This window comes from Electrona antarctica (genome assembly GCF_951216825.1).
Source record: "Electrona antarctica genome assembly, chromosome: 17".
Lineage (NCBI taxonomy): Eukaryota > Metazoa > Chordata > Actinopteri > Myctophiformes > Myctophidae > Electrona > Electrona antarctica.
The window spans coordinates 34,737,535-34,747,535 of NC_136798.1; the positions used below are offsets into that span (position 1 = coordinate 34,737,535).

The 10,001-nt window shown below is 39.9% G+C and overlaps 1 long non-coding RNA gene across 1 annotated transcript; it reads left to right on the forward strand.

Moving 5' to 3' along the window:
* The first annotated feature begins 7,328 nt into the window (after nt 1-7,328).
* Nucleotides 7,329-9,227, forward strand: LOC306940931. The gene is made up of 3 exons (XR_013792076.1): nt 7,329-7,457; nt 7,876-7,987; nt 8,839-9,227. It is a non-coding gene; the product is annotated as an uncharacterized lncRNA (long non-coding RNA).
* Nucleotides 9,228-10,001: the final 774 nt, after the last annotated feature.

Sequence of the window (10,001 nt, forward strand, 5' to 3'; positions counted from 1 at the left end):
TTGTTTTCTTCAACAATAAAACAAGCATTTTTGTTAACAAACATTTTTGGTTCCTAATTAGTCCACACACAATGGTTATGTTTAAGTCAAATTAATTCATGAAGCAAAAAAAACCCCCACACACATTCACCAAAGTGCTGTACAGACAATAGCAGGTAATTATGCACGCATGGTGAAATACCAGCTCACACACATCCACTGTGCTAGGAAGGGTGTTTTGTGAGTAGTAATTATGTTATAATTACCATACTGCACCCATACGTAAACACTGACTACTGTACATATACTGACTGAGCACACATAGAGAGAAGATTTTCATGTTTCACGTTTGTGTCAACTGCACCTGTACATGTATAATGTCTGTTCAATAGGTTGACAGTGACCAGTGGTAGGAATTCTGTACTTACCGAAACCAGAAATGGGCATCACTGCCTACGTGAACTCCAGCTAGACTACATGACCCATAATCTCTGCCTCCCAGCCTTCAGCCTGCAGTGTTGATTTCGGCGACTAAAAAAAAAGTTTTCACTGACGAAAACTAAATGGAAACTAAATGAAAACTAAGCTGTGATGACTAAAACTAACACTAAATATATGAGAAAAAGAGGTTGCGCATCAGCAATGGTTTTCAGTGGAGTGCCAAACCTAAATCCAATATACATAAAAAAATAGGAATTAAAGAAATTCCAAAAAGGTAGCACATCCAAAAAATTAAACAAACGGCGGACTCACATTTCCATTTCTTTATTGGCACACACCAAAAAGGAACGCTTACGCGTTTCGGCTATGCAGCCTTCATCAGAGCATCCACATCAAGTGAATTCAAGTCAATTTATACAAAAGGGTCAGAGTTCACCTACAGCTGAAATCTCAAGTCAATCAACAGGGTCCAATCACAAACTGATTTGAATAAACATTTTAGGCATAGTATATATATCTCAGTTACACATCCAGGCATTAAAGCCAATCTTAACCCAAAAAGCATTTTAAGCTATAGTCATCATTCAGTCCATTGGGTGTCATATGGTGTTGAGTGTGTATATCCACTGCATTTCTCTTTGGGCTAGTCTCTTTAGAATATCACCCCCTCTGCTGGGCATCTAGATTCTCTCAATCCCACAGAATTTTAATGAAGAAGGTGAACCATGGTTAATGTTTTGCAATGGCATAATCCATATTTCCTGTACGGATTGCAGTTTTGTGTTCTGATATTCTCTGTTTGAGGGGTCGTTTAGTTTGCCCTACGTATGCCAGACCACAAGGACATAGTAACATGTAAATCACGTGTGTCGATTTGCAATGAATGAATTGACGAATAGGAATTTTCTTTCCAGTGTGGGGATGATTGAATGATTTCTTGTCTGATGTGTTGTTGCAGCAGGCACACATACCACATCTGTACATTCCAGTTGTTGTCAGCCATGTGGTCTTTTTCTGAACCATATTTTTGTTGTACCTTTGATTATGGGTGCCCTCCTGAATGCAACAAGGGGTGGGGATTTACAAAGGTCCTTCAATGTTGGCTCTGCTTGGAGCACATGCCAGTGCCTGTTGAGTATTTGTTTGATTTTTTGAAGCACAGTGGTTAAATTCAGTAGAGAAACAAGCCCGACTTGGATTTTTAGTTTTTGGTGGATTGGATAGAAGTTCAGTTCAGACACTGAACTAAATATACCGAACAAATAAAAACTAGAATTGTCCTGGCAATTTGAGTAATTAACATAATATGTGAAACTAGGGAGTTTGCATCATTCTGAATCCATTCCAAGCATTAGTTTTGCACAAAAAACACTCCTTGGGCTAAAAGCGGCCATTAGACTAAAGGGACTAGTGGACAAGAGATCCAGTATCATTTTACAATTAGTTGCATGCTGAAAATGGCCGATCTACAAGCTCACAGTGCGACGTGTTGTGAGCTCATAGATCGGCTATTTTCAGCAAGTGAAAAAACAGTCATTACGACGGCATCAAGGCCCGCCAAAATACATTTTAGTCGACAAAATCAACTGTAGATTTAGTCGACTAAAATCTTATGATATTTAGTCGACTAAAACTAGACTAACACTAAAACATTCCAGGTGACTAAAATGTGACTAAAACTAAATGAAAACTATTCAAGAGACTATGACTAAAACTAAAATCAAAATGTCATTATATTCATAAAAAAAAGTCACATAGTGCCGCTTTAACTAGTGATATACTCTCTCTCTCTCTCTCTCTCTCTCTCTCTCTCTCTCTCTCTCTCTCTCTCTCTCTATCCTAGCAATATGCTACTTGAAACTTGAAACTTGAAAGCATTTTTGTATTTGTATGAATCGCTTTCGCTTTCGTTTGGTTTTTTTTTAGGTATCAATTGCAATGATTTCAACGTGTAGTTTCATTATCAATTGCTGATATTACTTTCTGGCAATAAAAAAAGCATTATTTCTCAGCTGAAGTCGAATAAAGGTGTTTTAAAAACAAGTTAACCAACATTGACCAACGTGCTGTGGCTACAGGTTTCATAGATTTCATTAAATGCAACTTTTGAACCTACAATTAAAAGAGTCAATGGCGGGTCAGATCTGAGTGATGTTGTTCTACAGTCTAGGTCAGGGGTCAGCAACGCATTTTGGCCTCGGGCCAATTTCTTTCCATGACTCTGTTTGGGGGCTTCGGACTGCGGCGCAGACCAAAAGTTGGCGGCGCAAATTTTACTGTCAAATTAGAGGAATATCTCAATTTACATTCACATTAACCCATTTTGACCTGACGTCGAAATTTAAAAAATGTCTTTTTAAAATGTATAAAAAAAAGACCTCTGCTATTGTTCAATAGCTAAAGTATAACATAATGCTTAAAACACCAAAAGGGGTTCCCGCCCAGAATGTTTTCACCTCCATGCCAGCTGCTCTCCCCGCATCCTTGTGCTCTCTCTCTGCTGTTGCAGTGCTGTGTGCTGCGGGTGGGGGGCTAATGTTGCATGGTTGGCAAAATGGCACAGTAACACAATGGGTCAAAATAAATGTAAGAGAATGGATCAAAATGCTGCGCATAGCTGTTTTTTAAATCTTTGTTCTTGTTTTCTTTCCCCCCCCCCCCTTTTTTCATGACTAAGCATGCTTCATAGTAGGATCGCTTTGCAGATATCAAGCTCACAACGTGGTGCGGCACGACGCCTTGTGTTGTGAACTTGTGTGAGTTTGGAGATTGAATAGGCCTATATTCCGTGCGCAACACCTGCAGATAGACATACTACAGAGATAAACATGCTCTTTCTTTGAACTCCGACCGGGGGAATCTCCGAAACTCCCCACCCCCTGTCTGGTGATAACAAGTGAAGTGGTCTGCTCACTCCTCATGCATTGAAGGAAACATGAGTTCAGTTTGGTGCTCCCCCCAGGTTGGCAGAGGAGAGAGTATAGCACCCAAATGGGTTACAAATGGGTTACAAGTTCCACTCATTTTGTTGAATGAGTATTCTTTTTTTAATTGTCCCAAAATAATTGTGCGCGACCCCACTGTCAGTGTCCCGTGACCCCATGTGGGGTCGCGACCCAAACTCTTCTGCTATTTTGTTAACAGAAAGAAAGAAAGAAAGAAAGAAAGAACAAAACATAATTCAGGTTGGGATAACAATCATACAGGATAAACAAATGAAACTGGAAATGATTAAACAAATACAGTACATAAACAGACACAACCACACTGTACAAATGCATAGGCAAAAAGGCAACAAAATGTAGGGATAAGGGGTAAGGCAGGGACAAAAATAGGGCCACTATAGGCTCTTACAAGCTACCAAATATCACAATGTATTTTAAGTATCATAAGTGATGGTAAAATATAACGGCTAGACATAAGCAATAATTATATGGTCTACCTCACATGCAAGAGCATAATCTATGTATGCATCAGTGCATTCAGGATGCACACACAGAGTACGGATAAGTGTAAACACTGACCACAGTTTGTTTCCGTTATTACACACACACACACACATGCACACACACGCACGCACGCACGCACGCACGCACGCACGCACGCACGCACGCACGCACGCACGCACGCACGCACGCACGCACGCACGCACGCACGCACGCACGCACACACACACACACACACACACACACACACACACACACACACACACACACACACACACACACACACACACACAATGTGGCAATAAGACGCACAAGCAACAGCATACAGTGGCGACCTAATCTTTTCTGCAGGACAGTCTCTGTAAGCGATAATCAAACACACACACTTTCTGTTGCATATGCTACCATAAAACAAATGGAAAAATACACTTTTAATAAACTGAAAATTAAAAAATATTTATTTTCTTTTTTTTGTACATTGATATTAATTGTTGGTTTAACATAGGTAGAAGAAGGGGGTTACGCGGAAACTGAGTATGTTATGCAAATAGTTTTCTTAATGTCATCACTGTCAGCGTGGTTTTACTGGTGTTGTAAATAATTTTAAAGGACACTCTAGTCCTCACCGTGCATAAGAGACTCGAGTAAAAGAACTGGAGAACGGAGACAGTGGAGACGCAGCAGACAGCTTGACGATGTTTCTCTCAGGTTTATTCAGCAAAGTACAGCAACAGCAGAGCATAGGCTAGCTCAGGGGTTCTCAACCCGTGGGTCGCGACCCCTCGGGGGGTCGCCAAATTATTTTAGGGGGTCCCCAAATTATTTGAAAAAATATATATATATATATATATATATATATATATTTTTTTTCTATTTTTTTCAAAAATAGCAGACCTACAAGCTCGTAGCGCGCCACTCGGTGGCGCGCTATGAGCTTGTAGATCTGCTATTTTTCAATAGCTAAATTATAACAATGCTTAAAACACCAAAAGGGGTTCCCGCCCAAAATGGTTTAAGGTTATTGTAGCAGTCAATTTATATTGGGGGTCGGGAGGGGGCGGGGCGGGGGTCCCGAGACGTTGCCAAAGCATTTCCGGGGGTCCCCGGCCAAAAACGTTGAGATCCCCTGGGCTAGCTCCCACATGCAGGAGCCCACAGGCTGGGCTGACCAGCCACAAGGTAGTGACTGGCCCAACTGACAACATCTTCTGGTATCTTATTTAAGCAGTTCAGGACGATGTACTGTATTGAATGGGTGGGTTCGTGGGGACCTCCTCTGAGTCTCTGACCTTGAAATGAGCTCAATATAGTAACATTGCAGTTATTAAATGAGGAATTATGGTTTCATACTACTTCACTAGAAAGCATATGGTTGGAGTTTTACCACAAGCTCACAAAGCGTTGCATGGTGATACGCTATGAAGTAATATGTCTACTTACTTTGAACAACAAAATAACGATAAATGAACAATAATAAACATTAAAGTAGGTATTTTATCAATCTAAAGCTATGGTTCAATGTATTGGATGTATGCGACTGTGCGTGAATGTGTGCGTGCATGTTGGGTCCATACCTCATGGTGTGGATGGCTGGGACCAGTCAGTCAGTCAGTCAGTCAGTCAGTCAGGAAGGCATTATTCCAAGCACTTTTGTCTAATGCATTGAAATAAATCTCTTAGCTGAATTTTGCTGAACAGGTCTATAACCTTTATATTGCGGTCTACCTACACGTCCGTTTCTCTACATAGACCGCTATTTTTAATGTGTTCATTAAAAAAAAAAAAAAGTTCATAAGAAACTACTCAAGAGAGTGCAGATATTCCTTTTTAATTGAATGAGCGCCCACCCACTGGTGTAGTGCCCTTGAGCAAGGCACTGAACCCACAGTGGCCAATCCTTAATAAGACTTGTACTGGAAACATTATTCACTCATTTGCATTTGACCAAGCAGCACACTTTCACTTTGAGAAGGCACACATTACTTTCACTTTGAGTAGGCACGCACATACACGTCACTTTTACACAACATCATGCACACTCTTTCACTTTGAACAGCATGTTGTAAGAGCAGATCCATCAGCATCACCACAGCTGTTGGGAAATAACTGTTGGATGGAAAGACATATTGTTCCTCAAGGGCCGCAAATCGAAACCAACACGACCATGCCTCTTGTCCCAACATGACCTCGATCCTCAAGAACTGGATTCCTATATATTTTCAATGGTCGTTGTTTCCACGTAACAGAGGCTTTCATCTGTAAAATGATGACGATGACAACATTTAAACGATGTCTTTCAGTTTCATGATCACAGACCAAGCATCAATGTTTTCAGGAACACGTAATGGTAACAACAGTCAATCGTCTTATAAGGTCAACTACAGTACATGGCCATTCCCTCATATCGTTCCAATCAATACATTTCCACGGACAGTTTGAAGAACTAGAATCAGGGTCAGCTTAGGTTGGGTAGGTATAAGATTAGGGTTAGGTTATGGTTCTGGCTAAATGTGTGTGCTGTATGCAGAGAGAGAGAGAGAGAGAGAGAGAGAGAGAGAGAGAGAGGATTATGTTTGTGAGCTATATTATGTGTCAAAAAAAGAAAAGAAAGAAAATAAATCAAATGTAGTAATTGAAAAAAATCCCCAACAGGTAAATGGTGCATTTATATAGCGCCTTTATCCAAGGCGCTTTACATAGATTGTGCATTACATTCACCCATTCATACACACATTCATACACCGATGGCGGCGGAAACCATGCAAGGCACCAACCAGTACATCAGGAGCAAAATGGGGTTCAGTGTCTTGCTTAAAGGACACATCGACACTGACTCTGGGGGAGCCCGGGATCGAACTGGCAACCTTGCGGTTACCATCCAGCCACTCTATACCTCTGAGCCACCACCGCCCCGAGGTAGCACCCAAAATTTCAAAAATACTGGTAATTTGAATAATTAGTTACAGGCAATTTGAGGCATTATCATAAAGTTACACATCCAACACAGTGCAGGGGGATTAAATACAGTCTTAACCCAAAAAGCATTTTAATCTATATAGTATCAATATTATAGCTATATTCACTCCACATTGGGTGCTATAGTATGGAGTGCATGTGTATATCCATTGCATTTGTCTTTGGGACAGTTTCTTTAGAATATCATGCCTTCTGATATAGGCATCACGGCTATCTCAATCCCACAGAATTGTAATGAAGAGGGTGAATCATGATTTGCTTCAGCATGATGCACGGATTGCAGTTTTGTTGAGGGACATACATAACAGCATGTAAATGACATGTGTCAGGCACATGTTACCACATCTATACACAGAAAATAGATGTCAGTACAGTAAAGCCAACCTCCTGGATCTGTTCCTGGAAAATGTTCTGTGACTCGGAATGCTCTCCACACCCCTGTGGAAAGAGAGATAAATAGAGAGAGAGAGACAGACAGAGAGAGAATCCGAATCAGATACAACGCGACTACAACCATAATAATGATGACGACTATGGGGATGAAGAAGATACCAGTTATTCTAGTGGTCTGCATGCTGCTGTTCTCATCTCTGGATGTCCTGGCAGAACAAGACAGTAAGTTTTAACCTACCTTTCTTCTTCTTCTTTTTTTCTTCTTTTTCTTTTTACATTTTTCATCTCTGGACGTCCTGGTATAATATAAGGTAAGTTAACTCTATCTGGTAATAGAAGGTAAGTTAACTTGATCTATTGATCTATTATTTATTTTGTTTTGTAAAATGACTTTTGGTATCCTCAAAAGCTCTATAGATGATAGAGTAGCGATACATGAGTAAGCGAGCCCACTATGTTATTTACTTTATTTATTGCTATTTTCTTAGCACACTATGTTATTTCTATTTTTCTTTTTCTTTTCTTTTTTTACAAATGAAAATCTCTTTATCACAGTCTAATGTTGGCAGGTAGTTTGTTGTGTAAGTAATGGCCAGACTAAGGGTCAACCTGACTAGCTAGTATCTCCTCTCTCTCCCAGACCAACTAAGTCCGGCTGTGTGCTGCTTCAAATTTTACCCCAAACGCGTGGCTATGAGACAAGTGGCGAGATTCGAGCGCACAAGCGTCTCCTGTGCTAAGGACGCCATTGTGTGAGTATTATGTTATACTTACTATTGTATTGTACATAATAACATAAACACTGAACACATTCTACAGATGCAGTTCCAAGAAAGAACACCAAGAAAGAACTGACATGTCAGCTACCAGTTAATGCAGATTATAGGTTTTCTTTTTGCCATTTGCTTGAAAAGCATCCTATATTCACTACTACCTCTAGTAGCGTCCGTAGTAGACACCTTTTCATGATTGGCTGCCTCGTCTCTAGGCTGCCTCTAAGCCAATGGGAGACTTACCCATAAAAGTCTGCTATACCCATAGTCTGAACGGCATAAAACCCATACTCTGAACGTCGCAACGTGAAGCCGTGAGCTGAGGCACACACACCGATTATAGATTCAAGCATTTGAAATTACATAAAAATGTTAATTTCCAGGATTCCAATTAAAAAATAGCAAAAAATAATTCAACATTTCAATTCGAATATAGCAAAAATAGCCGATCTACAAGCTCAAAACGCGTCGCGCGTTTTGAGCTTGTAGATCGGCTATTTTTGCGCCGACAGTAATATATGGCCCTAGGGAGTGAGTGTGGAAATATAGCGGCCCTCTCCATCGTCAAAGTTGCCCACCCCTGGTATATACTATAGTATACACACTCGTACGGGGGTGTTTCCAGTGAGCCAGCATGCACAATAGCAGCACCCTGACTCTGTTTGACCAGAATGGAACAGAGCCTTCATTAGTATCATCGGTAACACTTGTGAAGTAAGTAGGGAAGGGGCCCAGAAGCAGATACGGCACCGTCTCCACTTACAATGTAAGTTTATTATGAAACACATTGATGATGGAAAATCTTCTCTCTATCTCTGTCTGTTCTATAGGTTCACAATGAAGAATGGTAGGCAGGTATGTGTTGAACCAACTCAGAAATGGGTCCAGGACATCATCCCCACTCTGTCCAGACAGGTCTAACAACACGCCAAAGTAGAGGGTTCTGCAGAGAGACTCTGGGTGGTCTAATTCCTGCTACAAAGCAGTTCCAGACACTTTTGTGACAATGCTTTGAGATGAACAGCAAGCTTTGCTTCAGGAAAAACAGATGTAAAATATGGTCTCGTTGTGTTTGTTTTCTCTCAATCTTGTCAATATTGTACTTTAAACAACAAAAGTTGTTATTTAGGTATGATGAATTGGATCGAGTGATTAAACATGTACATTATGGTCAATTGCTGATATTGCTTTCACATACAATAAAATAAAGCATTGTATGTCCTCCTAATAATCGATTTTGGTTGCGTTTGCACAGTAGCCTTTTTTCAAGTCATGTCAAATCAAGTCATAATTTATATTATAAATATTTATTATATAAATTATATTTAACAAACAACCCACAACAACAATATGCTGTTATATCAACTGTTGTTACTGTGTTAAATTATTATTCATGTCATGTGTGAGTGGATGGGACCCGAATGGAAACAAGGCCGCAAGGTCTTTCTTCGGTGAAATCCTTTTTCGGACAAAAGAAATGCCTGACTGTACATTGTGCTGTTTGCATTTATATGTTGCCTAAATAAAATATTCAATCAAAAACCATTAGCCAAAGAAGTTAGGAATGTATTATGAACTACTGTAGGAGGGGGAAGTACATTTCTGGCTTCATAACAGGAGTCTTACAATCAATTCTCAAGCATTCTGGCAGTCAGTGAAGAGGCCAGTATATAAACTGTAGGGGTAATATAGTATTTTCTTGCCTATGGAAAAAAGAAAGCATACATATCCACACGGATATATAAGTTCCATGTGTGCGATATTATATTATATCTATGACAGCTAAAAAATATTATGTTATCATGTTGAAGTCTAGTCATGGGCAGTGCACCCCAGCGGCCAGCAGAGGACAGTGTCTCTAGGTCTATGATACTAGAGATGGGACAAAAAATATATAATACTATTATTATTATAATATTGGTTAAATTAAGAATGTCTAAAGTATATGACATTAAAGTATTACACTAAGTATAGATATTTTATACAGTAAAGA